At 42.9% G+C, this 16,591-nt stretch overlaps 1 protein-coding gene across 1 annotated transcript in view; it reads right to left on the bottom strand.

The window, feature by feature from the left end:
* The window catches only part of aff2 (AF4/FMR2 family, member 2), a 110,479-nt gene that overhangs the window by 56,302 nt on the left and 37,586 nt on the right, over positions 1-16,591 (bottom strand). The gene's annotated exons all lie outside the window — the stretch shown is intronic.

The raw sequence follows: 16,591 nt of genomic DNA, 5'->3' as shown, positions 1-16,591 counted from the left end.
AAAGATAAAGAGAGAGATTGAGAGAGATGGAGAGACAGTGAGGAAAAGGGACACACACTCGGAAGGAGTGATAGATAGACAGAGAGAGAGAGAGAGAGAGAGTAGTGTAGTGGTTGGTAACGGTTACCAAAACATTTCATTCATGTCTCATTTGGTTGGCAAGTGTACAGCAACATACGCGCACGCACAAACACGCACGCACGCACACACAGACCTGCACACTTTATATATTAGTAAACCTGTTGATAGCATGAGCTCATCTTCAACTTTTCAGTTCAGCTCAGTTCTGTTCGGTGTGTGTAATGTGTGTGTGTGCTGTGTGTAATTATAGTGTGTGTGATGTTAGACAGTGCAGTACAAAGTGTTGAAATGCTTGAAGTCATCAGTGAAACATCCTCATGTCTCTGTGTAATCATGCTGTAGACATGAGCTCAACCTCAAGTACATCAGCCTTACATTCACAAGTACTGGGGCTCCAGGTGGCCGCGGAGTTGAATGAAACCAGCGCCTTGGAATTCTAATAGGCTTGCGACTGTGGATTATTTTCTTAGTGATTATTCCATCAATTCCATTGTCAATTAATTGAAGCAGGTATATATACATATATATATATATATATATATATACACTGGATATACATATATATATATATACAGTATACAAAACCATTATCTTAGGCCCTACCGACACAATTTCCTCTGTTTTGGTTTTAGTCTTAGTTAACTATAATAACTGTTGGGGTCTATTCTAGGTTAAACAGACTCAGGAATCTGCTGTGTGTGTTTGTGTGTGTGTGTGTGTGTGTGTGTGTGTGTGTGTGTGTGTGTGTGTGTGTGTGTGTGCGTGCATGCGTGTGTGCGTGCGTGCGTGCGTGGGGCGAAGTCACTTGACCCGTGGGTCACTCAGAGAGGCTGTGGGTAAGAGCACCAGCCAAATGGCGAGAAAAGTAGACTCGCCGTCTCTTTGCCGACGAGCGATTTTGCTTGGCAAGCTCAGCTTTTGGCATTAAATAAAACATTTTGCTGCCGTAATTACGTCACTAAGTGTCTTGAACGTCTCCTTCGCTTTGTTAGTTTAGCTGATAATTACAATAAATGCACAGCCAACAATAACGCATAGCAAAAAAACCGAATCATTGATAACACAATAAAGTCATATTTCCATTGCGGTCTTCATTCGACCCAGTTGTTTTTAACCAGTGGTCCTTGAGAGGGTTCCAGGTGGTCCCCAGCTAAATGATGGAGAGTTGATAACTAAATGGACCCTTTAATATCTTTAACTCTTGAGAGTGTAGTCTACACAATTAGAGAATGTACCACACATCAATAAAGCATGGAATTGGACAAAATCGTATCCAACAATAACAACATATTCTGTAGTTTTGGGATCTGAGAGGCTGGTGGTCCGTGGCTCAATAAAGAATGGACCTTGATATGAAAAGGGTTTAAAACCATTGTACTGTAAATCATAATGAAAAGGAACGGACAAGGTCTCCCGATATATATTATTAAAATATTTGTAGGATATACGTTTTTCAGAAAAAGGCTCCTGGCCACAAATCACACATAGGCCTACTGCAAGACAAAGTAATTAACTTCACTTTTGTGTGTAAATTGTTTGGCTTTGTACACAGCCTGCTCGGTTATGTGGCGATGCCTCTCTGCAAGCAATCTTTTCTGTGCGTGTGTGTGTGTGTGTGTGTGTGTGTGTGTGCCCAATTGATCCGATTGTGATACCACACAACAGAATCCTCAGTGTTAATTAAACTCAGTCTAAAGAAATGACACAACAAATGGATGCCAGACTACCAGCAGGTGCAAACTCTCAATTAACACTGTGGCTTTTACAGCTAATGCATGCTTAGCCGTAAAATGGAGAGAATATAAAAAAGTGTGAGAGCCACACACACACACGCATGCACACACGCATGCACACACGCACACGCAACAAAAACGATATAGAGGAAGAGGCACATTTGGATTTTGTCAGAGGAAGAGGGGTTATTGTTCACAAAGAGAGAGGAAATAATGAGAGTGGGGGAGAGAGATATGGTTGAAAGAAACAGAGGGAGCGATGAAAGGCAGACAGACAGACAGACAGACAGACAGACAGACAGACAGACAGATCAGGAGATGGAGAGATAGGAAAGGTATGGTGAGTAAGAGACGAAGAGGGAGGAAGAGGAAAGAGAGATGCAGAGAAACGGACAGATGGAGAGAGTGAGGAGCGAGAAAGATAGAGAGAGAGATTTGAGGGAAATGTAGCCGAAGCAATTACTGAGGCAGCAATCCCTTTTCTCTGAAATAGCTGCTCAGATGGATAGACATCTGTACGCACGCACGCACGCACGCACGCACACATGCACGCACGCACACACACATGCACGCACGCACACACACACAGATCTTACTGGGCATACTAAGTAGCAGTATTACCGCCACGTGCCCTGCAGACAGTCATGTTGGGGTGAACATGCCCCTGGCAAGGTAAAGTACCAAGCCTACGCACTCTCACTCCTACAGTGACTACTTGAGACAAATCTCACGTCAAAGGTTTTACTTCGTCATCCGACGCCGTCCCCGTCACTTCCGCCCTCCTGAAATGGAATGTGCAAACTGTACCATTCTCAACCGCCAAAAAAAAAAGAATCACACCCGTGTGAAGTGAGTGGTGCAGCTTCGTGTGGGGGTCCCCGGGGGTCCCCGGCCCGGTTCCGGCGAACCGGCCCGCGTCCGAAACGGTTGAGAAATGACAGTTACCGTGTGGGGGTCCCCAGGGGGTCCCTCTACTGTACCCGGGACCCAGGGACACACAAAGCTCCGTAATGGAGTGGTTTCACCACTCAAAAACTGTTAAAACAACAGAGGCGTATGCCGTCTAAAGTGGACTGGTGCCACGAGATGCACCGCCGAGAGTCTCTAAGCCGTCCACCGTTGTCCCTCTTGGGAGTGAATGTGTTGACCAAGAGATTGTACCCATGGACCCAAATGGACCCATTATTAGATTTGTTCATTTTCAGAGTTCAATTAACACTGAGGATTTTATATGTACCGTAAGTGTGGTTGCCGCAATCACTTACATGTTACATTGCGGCTTAGGAATCCACCACTCCTGAATGAAGTGTCTGGTGCTGGGACTCTGGTGCAACGCACAGGTCCTGGCTGGGCCTGGTGAGAGCAGGAGTGGACCTGGTGAGACGTAGGAGGGGCCCGGACAGGAGTCAACCCACAGAGCCTATAGTCCTTCCATGCGCCAGAAGCGCACCTCTAGCCCTAGCAGAGTAGTTCTGGAGTAGTTCCAACGGATTGTGTGTCCTTTGTCTTTCCCTAATGGGACTGATCGAGTACGTAAGTCTGCACACGATCGGCTGAGTGAGGGGTATGATGTTCGACAGACCCGAAACCCCGATGACCTTGGGATACATCACTAAGGATACGTCCCAGGTGCATCCATGCAATGTTTTTGGTTATAGAAGTGAATGCTCAAAAAAATAAGTAAGTATTCAAAAGAGTACTCAAGTAAATGTACTTTAGTCACCGTATACCACTGCCAATTCCTGACAGTCCCGTCTGCTTACAGGAAATTGGTCACGGTGACCGGCGTGATTGGACGGGGCCAGTTCGAGGGTACTATTTGTTCATTGGCAAAGAGACACTAATGGCATATTCCCTTCCTTTATGCTTCTTAAACCAATTAGATTATCAAGATGAAGAATCTGTTTTTAAAATGGATCAATCTGGTGTTCTCCATCCAGTTACATAACCTCCGCCTGAGCGACCATAGAACTGGAGTGACTAGATCGGACAGAGAGCGTGTCTCAGCAGGCGTGCATAATTGTCTCCTGTCCAGTGAGACAATTCTACTTCTACTTCGATGAAGTAGAAGTTGAGTATTCAAAATACTCATTATACCCATTGTAAGTCTATGGAGAACGAATAAATGAATATCAATTAAACTATACAATGGATCTCTTAGCAAAATACAAGCACACGATTCCCGTTGAAGCCGGTCGATTTGACATTATGGCTCGAGTGTGTGTGGCAAAAACTGTGGGAGGAGTAGCGCGGAAAAGTATCACTCATTTACAACAACAATAGTCTGGTTGCACTGTCAGGGTAACCACACTAATTAAGCACATGACTTCTATATATTCTGTGTGCAATGTGTGTGCAAAACACACACGCACATGCGCACACATGTGCACGCACAGGCACACGCACACGCACGCACTCACGCACCCACGAACGCAATATTCAATGTTGAAGTCCTTTCATTCCTTGAAACTAACATATTGAAATTCAATGATTCTCCCGTTGTCGGAGGCCTTGGAGGCCTTGGAGGCCTGCCCATGACGTCAGCACACATTCAGACATGCTTTCTTTCAGCCAGACTATTCCAGCACCTGTTCAACTGCTGTCAGTAGGCTGCTCTGCAATAGAAATGTTGCCTTTACTGAGGTGAACATGCCCTCAAAGTGAAATAGCCTGTGCACATGCACACACACACACTTTCAACACTTTCAATATTTTCAGTATTTATAAAAGAAATTCTCCAAAATAGCAGATGTACAGTATAAGCTTGTAAAGTATGAGCTTGTATTGCAGCGTGGCATGAAGTGGCTCTCCCTCTATAGCTGTGAGCGCGTAAATCTGCTATTTTTGAATGACCAACGTATAGAACATGGATAAAGCGGTTAAAATGACTGTGATGCTGTATTGACATATTTGGCTAGGGACCCTCTGGATCCCACAAGGACGCCCGGGGGACCCCAGACCCCACTTTGAGAAACACTGCTTCAATGGAAAAACGTGTCCGTGTGAATGTGTGCCTGTGTGATGAGTCATAATATATTAAATGGTGCTCATGATCAAAGTATTCGGTGCATCAAATTAGGAATGGACAAAACCACATGCAGACGTTGCAACAGAAGTTGACAATCTGGTTTTCATTTGCTGGGGGGGGGGGGGGGTGCTTCTGCTGTTGCTATCCCCCCTTCTTATCGCTGGTGGGGGATATGTTTTATCGCCACTTCTGGTCAGACTGAATTAAATACACGCAGTTCCTTCAGGGAAATGTGTGTAGACTGTCTGACATGTTTGATATTTATGTTGAACAATATCACAATTTAATTAAAAATATGCTAACCACATTTGTGTTCGTATTTTGACACACTCGCAAAACCGGTCGACACAAAAATGCACTTGGAATTAATTAATACGCTTAAGGGGCTAGGAAAATGCACGAACAGGGAGGGTCACAGAAAATGAATTCTTCTCTTGACGCAGAGACCAACGTGTATTTTGCATTGTATTATTGAATGCATGTTATATAGTAACACTGTGTGCTTGTTATTTGTTATCTTTGTATACTAATATTGCATTTTTAATTGTGCATCGTGTCTCACAACTCAAACAGGAGTAGTCGCTATACGGCTGAATGTTTGTTAACCCATTCAGACCTGAGGCCGATTGACCAGAAGTGACTCGCTATGAGGTCATAGGGATTGATACGTTAATAAACATTCTATTTACTGTACTATACAGTACTGCATGTGTATTAATTCAACATTATATCATCGCAATCAGGTGTCCAGAAGCGCTTTTTAGAAGAACCTGTAGAATACTGTAGATCCCATGTAGTTATTATATAGTCACAAACTCTTGTTTGTACTTTTCATGAATAATAAATATTTAGCTATAAAACACAGAAGACACTAAACCACTTTAATCTTTGCTGTAAAAACGCATTGTGAGCTTAATCAGCTTACAGCTTAGCTATTTTCACATATTACGTGGGGCACTGTCACGGGCTGTAGTATGAGGCCCAAACCGCACCAATGCAGCTCCTTGCAACTCCCTGCAACAAAACAGTTTTAAGGACATTACTGTACATGTCCTGCAACTCCTTGCAACTGCCATTGGGGATATTGGTTTCACACAACTCCATGCAACTACTCACAACCGTTTGGTTGCAAGGAGTTGCATGGCGAAGCATTGGTGCGGTTTGGGGCCTAAGGCTTAAAATAGGGCCTTAATTTATGGGGGGAAAAAACAAAAACAAAACAAACATAAGAAGATGAAATGTAGAGGCGGCCAGCGCTGATTTTCCTTCATCAGCGTGTCATCACATGGACAACATGACCTCATATTACATTGGTTTTGACTGCTTTCATCCTCCTCACACCCACACACTGTACCGTCCTAAAGGCATGTCATATAATATGTTACATATTATGTTAATATGTGGTTCAAGCTTTTCTGGATCAGGGCATCCCGTGGTCAGATGGGTGGGCCGTGTGCATTTTAATGATCAATCAATCAATGGTGTTCCAGCTTGGATCAATAGAGCTAACATAGTATACTTTATGTTCCTATTCATCGGTATCACAATGATGGTTTTAAAGAAACAACTATACTGTACCATGACTTTTTTTTTTGAATTATTGTCTCCGCCAGGTCAAAGGCATGGGGAGACACGTGTTGTACCCTGTCCGCCGTCCGTGTGCGTGTGTCTGTCTGTCCGTCTGCGAGATCAAAATGGCTCTGGATGCATTTGGATGGACCAGTGATTCTCAACGTTTTCATTTCAATGACCCCCAAATGTAGCTCTAAGCATAATGGTTCAATGAGGAAGATCAAGTCTTCATGCTTTCATCTTTGCACTTTGGTTTCTCGCTGGGAAATCTCCACAGAAATCCTTTTATTCACAGCTTGAAGCACAACTAGACAATCACAATCTGCCTCTCTGCAGTCAGTCAATCAGCCATTGGGCTCCGTCTACCCATTTTGGTGTTAGCATCATGTTGTGCTTTAGCTATTGAAAAATAGAAGATCTACAAGCTCATAGCGCGACACTCGGTGGCGCGCTACGAGCTTGTAGGTCTGCTATTTTTTTTTAATCGAAGAGAATGAAAACTGTCAGGATGTAGAAGACATTTTTAGAATCTGATCTCAGGTCAGAATGGGCTAAAAACCATTGCCTCAAAACATTCTCTTTTCATTAAGTGACAAGCAACCCACCTCCATCACCAGCTCCACCTCATTAAAAGTCTCAATTGTCTGTAGTTGAGAAAACAGGTTTATCTCTAAGACTCTGAGGGGGTCTGGTGTTTTTGAGAATAGCAGATCTACAAGCTCACAACATGTTGTGTCAGAGCTTGATTTCGGCTACTCCGTTTTCAAGTCCGAAAATAAATGGCAGCCTGGTCACAAACTTTATCATATTACAGCTCAACAGTTCAGTAGAATATCTTCCTAAAAAGGTGGGAAATTGGCAATGCTACCGTGGCTCAGGCTGAGTGTCAGGCTAAGGCAATGCAATAATAGAACATTGAGTCATGTTGCCTCGTTTGACCCGTTTGATCTGAGTTTGGTGAGCCCGCGGTGCGTTGCACTGCATGGACCAGCAGACTGTCATGCATGGTATTAGATAAACGGATGTGATTGGCCTGGCCCGGGCCAAGTCGGATAGAATTCCGACTTGGAGGGGGGACAGATGTATCTGACAGAGCAAATAAAAGATGAGCTCAAAGATTTGTCTGGTTCTCAGGCTAAGTGAGAGAGAGAGAGACAGATAGAGAATTAGAGATAGGGAGAGTGAGAGAGCAGGAAATAAATGGTTGTAGTAGTTTATGAATTCAAACTAATTTGATCAACAGAATGCATGCAATCATATGTATATCTCCCTGCTCTTAAATGGTTGTCTAATAATGTGCTAAGCAGGGAGTAATGTATTGTAGAGCAATATCAAAATAATATTCACACTTACGTGCTATTAAATGTTGATATACACTACACAGTATATAAACTAAGAAAGAAAAATACCACATTTATTATAACCGATAGATTAATTGCTATTTGTAGCCTTAGTGAGGACAGTGACTGGTTGACAGTGAAATGAAATTGTGGATCTTATCATATTCAGACTGAAATATTATATGAAACCATCTGCTCCTAGTTCATTCTGTTTCATGTGTCCATTCTGTCATTCATATTTCAGCTGTTTACTGGGCAGGACTTGCCATCGTTCTCAAACACACACGCACGCACGCACGCACGCACACACGCACTGTCTGTTTTCCCTGGGATTAATGGCACGCTACTTAGATCACAAGCACTGGCCATGGACAGAACTGTGTGTGTGTGTGTGTGTGTGTGTGTGTGTGTGTGCGTGCATGCGTGCGTGCGTGCGTGCGTGAGTGAGTGAGTGCGTGTGTGTGTGTGTGTGTGTGTGTGTGTGTGCGTGCGTGAGTGCGTGTGTGTGTGTGAGAGTGTGAAAGAGACCTCTACTAAAGCTCTGTAGAGGACCAGATAAGAAATAGACTTACCAGCCAATTAAATGTTGTCATTGAAAAATTACTTCAAATAAGTAATTTTCCCGCAGACCAGCTGCGTTTTGCTGCCATATACTGTATGTGAATGTGCACACATGGCATGTGTGTGATTGATTTGTTGAAGAATAAGGCAGTGGGTACATTTAGGATTTGGAGTGTAAAATACAAATATGGTAATACAAAAGAGGGTGTGAATAAGACTGCCCCGGCTGACTTGTAGTAGGCCGTCTAGTAGGCCGTCTCGTAGAGACGGCCTACATCTATATAGATGTAGGCCTATATAGCTTACATTTCGATGATCACACAGCACTTTGAAATGTTACAAATGAGAAAGATTTGAGCGAGTTGTGACCCAATGAAAATATGAGTGTTTTGGCTCTGTACACGGTGGAGAAAAAAGAAGAAAAATGGCTCAGCGGGGTGGGCACAAGTGAGACTTCAAGGCAAGCAACGCATCACTCTTCCATGGGAGACCGAAAGGCTATGAAGCAATAGCACTGGGCATAACGGGCCAAAGGGCAATGGCATGTGGCACAGTGGTTTAATTATTGTAACGCCCAAACCACACCTATGCATAATGTAACGGGTAACAGAGGTTACACCCCTTCCCCACTGCTAAATCCCCAAATAGTGTATTTAGAATGCTCGAACGAAAATGGAGCCCATTATCCTTCTTGCTGTCTCTTCAACCACATCCACCATACCCAGAAAAAACTCTGTTTCTAAGTCAAAGTATACTCACACACAGACATGCATGTGCATGTACACCAACCCTACCCCTAAATGCGCACACACGTGCCGCACACACGCACGTGCCGCACACACACATGCATGCCCCACACACACACACGCATACACACACACGTGCGCACACACACAAACACATTTTATCTAACAATGACTTTGATAGAAATTTAATAAATCCATGCAAAGAGGGTCTCCAAAGTCATTTATCAAACAGTTAACACTGACTTGGCTATTATTAAAGACAGAGACACAGAGAGAGAGAGAGAGAGAGAGAGAGGGAGAGAGGGAGAGAGAGAGAGAGAGAGAGAGAGAGAGAGAGAGAGAGAGAGAGAGAGAGAGAGAGAGAGGGAGAGAGAGGGGAGAGAGAAAGCGGGATAGATTGGAGAAGAACAGCTATAATCAATGCCAGTGAAGCATGTAATTGGACCAGGGATGGGTTAGCTGAAAACATTAGCCGTGGTTCTAATGTATCACATCCCGGGCCAAGCTAGTGGAGCTAAACGTTTCAGCGTGTATTAGCGTGGCGTGACCCAGGGCTGTCTATCTGAAGAAGTCACGCCATCCAAACCAGTTCAACACAACTGAAAATATATGTCCAGGTATTTTAAATGGTCAGCATTTGGTTGGTAGAATAATTTAACTGTATCACATTGTATACACTATACAGTGCGTAATTATTATCTCCACCAGATGATGTTTTCGCCCCTGTGTGTGTGTGTGTGTGGTCAGGGAGGAACACAGCATATCCACAGAGCGTGGGAATTGAACCCAGGACCCGCTGTCAGGCTGCATAGGCTCTACATTACAGGTACATTAGCCTTAACTCACTCGCCGCCGGCAGCACCATCTGGTGGCTGAATTGTGTACTCCAGAACCGCCACGCATTCATCTCTTTGGAGAACTGTCTTATTTTGAAACAGAGGAACAGGAAGTGAAAAACCGCTATATAACCGCTATGTTATTTAATTTACCCAAAACATACATTTTGTAACCAGCGATCATATTCAGTATTTAAGTCCGACGTAATTTTTTAGCTTAAATAAATGTTATTAAAATGCTCAGATAAAGCATTTCCATGTTTTTTCCTGCATTTGCGGAGCCTTTTTTCAGTGATAAATGACCTGTTCTGTCTGCAAGGGAAGCTGTTGAGGGAGTTTGTCTGTCAATTAAACTTGGTTGACCCTGATTCAGGCAGCGGTGGCCGAACGGTTTGCGGAGCGGTCTTGATATCGGAAGGTCGCTAGTTCGTATCCCCGGACCGGCACGTTAAAATTACCACCGTTGAAGTGCCCTTGGACAAGGCATTGAACTCCTACCATGAAATGTTCTATGAGCAGGGCCTGGCTGTAAACAAGTTCTTGAGCTTAGTCCAGTTACCCTGGGTAAACACCTTTCCTTTCCTTTCCGCAGGTCAAGCACACAACCCTGAGCTGAGTGAGCACTGCTGTATTGAACTGAATGGCTGGAAAATGGAAATTCAGCATCTTAAGATTCTACATAGTACAAATAGTGCATGCATAGACTTTCCTTAATGATTATCTCTGGTTTCAGTATTCATTTATGATGTATTTTCTCTATTATTAAGGTTATTGTAGCGGTGAATTTGTATTGGTGCATGGGGGTGGGGCGGGGGTCGCGAGATACGGCCAAAGCATGTTCGGGGGTCCCCAGCCAAAAACGTTGAGAACCCCTGCTGTGCTGTACTGTACTGTACTGTACTGTACAGTTTCCAAAAGCTCTTTCCAAAACCAAACGAAACACCAAAAAAAAATGAAAATCCAAAGAGACCAACATGAGCCTTACATGCTGTACACAATAACATTGTGTCTGAGCAGGGTGTACAATCTCATTCCAAAAGTCCATTTGGGTAAATGTTATTTATGTCTGGAAGTCATAAATGAACGGAAAACAGAATATTTGACTGCGAATATAACAACAGCCAGCGTGTGCAGTAACTGCTGTGGATATCATTAATAGACACCAAGATCTCATTCATTTATGAGATTAATAGGGAATGTAATGCCTACACACAAACAGCCTATCAATCAACCTCTTTCACCTACTCATCACACTGGGCTATATCAGGGAACCGTGCATAATGTGAGTGAGTGAGTGAGTGTGTGTGCGTGCGTGCATGCAGTGTGTGTGTGTGTGTGTGTGTGTGTGTGTGTGTGTGTGTGTGTGTGTGTGTGTGTGTGTGTGTGTGTGTGTAAAGAGAGCACATGTATCTCTGTGTGTGGTCTGACAGTCAAAGCTGGCATCTCTGGCGTTCCTAGGGCACTAGGCCCACATGTATATGCCCACTCTGTGGGTGTGTGTGTGTGTGTGTGTGTGTGTGTGTGTGTGTGTGTGTGTGTGTGTGTGTGTGTGTGCGTGCGTGCGAGAGAGAGAGAGCATGTTTGTGTGCTTTGATTGTGTCTGTGAATACCTTTTGTGTGTATATTATCCTCTATCCTTGAGTGTGAATATGTACTCTCTCGCTGTGTGCGTGCGTGTGCGTGTGTGTGTGTGTGTGTGTGTGTGTGTGTGTGTGTGTGTGTGTGTGTGTGTGTACATGTGTGTTCATGCGTGCGTGCGTGTGTGGTCTGTCTGTGTGTGGCTCCCAGTATGAAGTAACTAACTGGTATTTTCGTAGGTGGGTGGTGAGTGGAACAAAGGAACTGCAGGCATGGTTTGGCTGTTTCGACGTTCATGAATTCACACTAGTTTCTAAAGGCCTGCAGCTATTGATTATAGTGAGCTTGTAGATTGGCTATTTCCGCTGCTTTTGCAAGCCACTGTCATACTGTATGATGTATAAAATACTCTCTCCGGCTAACGAAGGATATAGAGTCTAAGACTCAAAGAAGTTAAGCTAAGATGAATACATACAATACAAGTGTTTGCATAATTGCAACTGCAACATACACATTACATACGAATGAGAGGTGAAGACGATGAGTCATTCTACCAAGGATAAATCAGTCTTTCTATTTCCTTTAAGGAATACACTTAGCCAAACAGAAACGGAGAGAGGTACGTATATCTTATATACAAGTGAAAAGGTGTACCCATACTCATTCTTCATGCTCTATCTCCGACCGAACCACACTTTTACCACACATCTCTATATGCAAAATAAATTCGCCACCCTCCCCGAACTGACATAGCCTATTTTTTAGCCGTTCAAGTTTCTTATTTACTCTGCAAATATTACTTTTATGAAAATCACGATCGAGCCAGCAGATAAACGGGTGCCACAACACGCCGAGAAACAAGGAATTTAACCACGCTACTTGCATACACTGCAACTCGCTTACAATTCGCAAACCTGGCAACACTGCCTGCCTCTTACGTCACCAGCTCTGCTCCTCCTGGCCTCCGTAGTCCGTCGCGCTCACAATCTGTCGCAGCCATCTTGCTTTTCTTTTGGATGGGCGAGTGGACATTTAATGCTAATACATTAATTATAGGTCCAGCAAGCAAATCATGATGGTCTGATTGTGCTCAATAGGTCACAATAACATTCCGAAATTAGGTGTTGTGTTTTGTATGGCATTTTCCCCAGTAGTAGTTGCATATCTATCTCAGCTTTTGCCTGATAGCACACATGCTAACGTCAGCAGCCATAGCAACATACAGTGTGCGCAGACATAACATGAGTTGTTTACAACACAAACACACGGCCTTTTCACCATGCATGATAAATGTAACAACGCTAAAAAACACCATTAAACATATCGTTTTCACCTTAAAGCTATTACATTTCATTGAAGCAACTCCTTAGCATTGTTTTCATACCATGGATGTGATAAGATAATGTATCAAACATAAGGGAAATATTAAATAGGATCGGGTGTACCAGTTTGGCCATTTCTTTTTTTTCAATGGGGCAATACATTGATTAAACAAACGTTTGATTGATTGAGTTGTACAACGTTATACAACCCTAAACTAATTTTAGAATACACTACACAATACAATACAATTTTAGAACATATTTTGCACGTTCCATTTTTTTACTCAGAGATCCCTTTAGCTACACATGTAATATTTCCAGGCAACGGACCTACACATGTCAGCTACCATAAACCACTTCAAGTTATTAGGACGAAATAACTGACAGGAGTGACGGTGCTGTGCTGTGAGTAAACTAATAGGGGAGAGCCGCCAAGGATGTAACATTTTGCACGTTTCATTCTTTTACTCAGAGATCCGTTTAGCTACACATGTAATATTTTCAGGCAACGGACCTACACATGTCAGCTACCATAAACCACTTCAAGTTATTTTTTTGATAAAACAGGTCGGGAGTTATTCAACCGAACGTGGACGCTGTTTCAGTGTTACATTTGCTGCGCATATCGGATCAATTGTAACGGCATGCATGATAAATGTAACAACGCTAAAAAACACCATTAAACATATCGTTCTCAGCTTAAAGCAATTACATTTCATTGAAGCAACTCCTTAGCATTGTTTTTATACCATGGATGTGATAAGAAAATGTATCAAACATAAGGGAAATATTAAATAGTATCGGGTGTACCAGTACCAGTTTGGCCATTTCTTTTTTTTCAATGGGGCAATACATTGATTAAACAAACGTTTGATTGATTGAGTTGTACAACGTTATACAACCCTAAACTAATTTCAGAATACACTACACGATACAATACCATTTCAGAACATATAATATTGGCCAATATGTCAAATATGTAAATATTACATATAATGGCATTGAATGGAAGCGGACCATTTGTAACACATGTTACAAATGACCCGCTTTTGCAAGTTTTCTTTGCAGTTGCTTACAGACCAGAATGAACGTGAATTCCGTCTAAACACGATGCAAACTAATGAAGAACATAAGCATGAACACATCCATGTGGATTTTTATTCACCAACACCAAAGACAAAAATTGTACCACACATATACTCCAGGTGTAAAATTAGACGCATTTTGAAGGTAAACACTTCAAACTTCAAACTCCTGGCCACGTAGAGTACGTTGCTGTACACATACTGACGCGATGGCGTCATGGTGGCGTTGACCAATCAAGATATAACGTCCATGTTACAACCGTGAAGCGTTACAACCTTGGCGGCTCTCCCCTACATTTGTTACTAACATTAGGTTGTGGCGAAGTAGACACGTGGCCAGCAGATACTGTGTTTTGGACAAACAGGCTAGGTATTGGTGTTGATTTGGGTCAACTGGACAAACAGCGTGGTGTTGTTTTGTGTCTGTGTTTGTGTTGGAGCGCCTCAGTGTGGCCGTACAGGTCATGTGCAACCTCTTCCACAGAGAGATGGAGACACTAAATCTCAGCTGGACAAACATGTTTGCATGCATGCATCGCTGCCTTGCATGCTGTGTGCTACTGTTGAGTCTGTCACTTACTTTGACTGATTTATGGCATTGTCTTTCTGTTAAAATCCAACTATGTTAATTTAAGAACTCTGGGCATATAGGTCATTGTTTATTCACTGTGCACACGTGTAGCCTATTGTATGTCAGACTGTATGTCTGTCCCACAGTCACAATCCTTTAGTACTTAGGCTGTGGAAATATTCAGGACAAAACAATGGTACATTTCCAATAACCCATTCGTTACTACATGTGGAGTCAACTCCCGCCATTTATTTCTTCCCATAGTGCGTGGCAAAGTCGCTCTGGGATGAGTGCGCGCGTAGCGCGCACGAAATTCTAGTATACTATAAATAGACTCTCCATAAGGGTGCAACAGTAATTTAACTAATCGAGTTAATCAATTATAAAAACAACAACAACAATAAAAACAACAAATAATTGTTTTTTCAAAAATACAGAAAAAACAATAGAGGAAATAGCCGATCTACATGAACTAGCTTGTAGCTCTACTACAAGCTAGAGAGATTACCGGTAGATTCTCTATTTTTGTGACACCAGAACTTGAACATCAGACTAATCGATGTGTGTGTAAAGCCCAGGATCACATTAGAAAATGTACACATGGGTGAAAAATGGGTTACAAAATTGTGGGATAAAAAAATTAGAAAAAAGCCGTTCAAAAGAAGCCAATGTTAGCTAATTAAGATGGAATATGAAATACCGGACAGATCCCTCTTGATCACATGACTATAGAGACTATTTTGGACAGAATCTGAAGGAGTTTCCGGTATATCAAAGAATGTGTTTTACAAAAGTCGGCCTTTTGGTTGTGCTATAAAAGGCAGATGTGAAAAATGCATGCATGAAGTTCCACACAGATCGTTGCAGTTATAGGTAAAAAATGCAAATTGGCCCATTATAGCGCCACCCTGAGGCTGATATGAAAATGAGTAAGTTGCATTTCGTCCTCGGCCTAGTGGGAATGTGCTTGCAACATTTCACAGAAATGATACGCTGCGTTCATGATTTGAGGCATTATGTTCAAAACAGATGAATGCTGCAAACTTTGAAAGGCAATAGCCAATCGGGATGGAATATGGGAAATCGGATAGATCCGTGTTGATCACATGATTATAGAGATAGTGTGTACCAATTTGCGTAATGTACAGTATGGAGAGAAATTCTACCAGTAATATAAAGAAATGTGTGTTTGCAAAACTCTGCCTCATGGTGGCGCTATAATAGGCAGTTATGTATTAGCTGTACACAGACGGACGAACACACACACAGACACACGGACGGAGTGCAAAACATACTCTCCGCCATGTTTCATCCTCCCCTCCGATGCGTCCCAATTTCCAAACAATGAATAACAAACTGTTGCACACAGAAGATTCCCTCCTATAGTCTCATCTGTTCCCTCCTGGATCTCTCTCTCTTTCTCTTTCTCTCTCTCTCTCTTTCACATCTCTCCTTCGGTCCTTCCTCCCCTTCTCTCCATTTCTCTATATTCATAGGATTTTAAAATGTCTGTAATGGGCCTGGTAGATGCAAAAACACCCACTTTTCACGCGTGTGCGTGTGTGTGTGTGTGTGTGTGTGTGTGTGCGTGCGTATGTGTGTGTTTGTGTGTGACAGTGTGTGTGTGTGTGTGTGTGTGTGTGTGTGATAGGGCCTTGTAATAAAAAATTCCCTGCTGGGATCTGCACTGCCGGTTTGCCAATCAGAGCATAGCCATGATATGCAAATCAACCCCCCCCCTCCCCCAACACACACACTCACACTCACACGCACACGCGCACACACACACACACACACACACACACACACACACACACACACACACACACACACACACACACACACACACACAGCAGTCACTGGCCCATGTCAGAACTAAATGAATAATACTAAAGAGCTAGCGGTCGGGGTTCACCATATACTGCTCCGCAGCGCCAGGAGCAAAAAGATGACTTTTATTATTATATTTTTATGGCCACCAGACTTCAACTATTATAGAACAGTCTCACATTATATTAGTCATTAATTCTCATATTTTATAAGCTAAATTGAAGCGGCCCGTGTATTTCATTATCTCCTATCAGCCAGTGCACATTAGCATGAGCCGACATGCTTTATGAGCCAAATAGACTGGTAAT

Source organism: Protomyctophum bolini (assembly GCF_963924005.1).
Source record: "Protomyctophum bolini genome assembly, chromosome: 10".
Taxonomy (NCBI): Eukaryota; Metazoa; Chordata; class Actinopteri; order Myctophiformes; family Myctophidae; genus Protomyctophum; species Protomyctophum bolini.
This window is presented reverse-complemented; position numbering and strand designations above follow the sequence as displayed.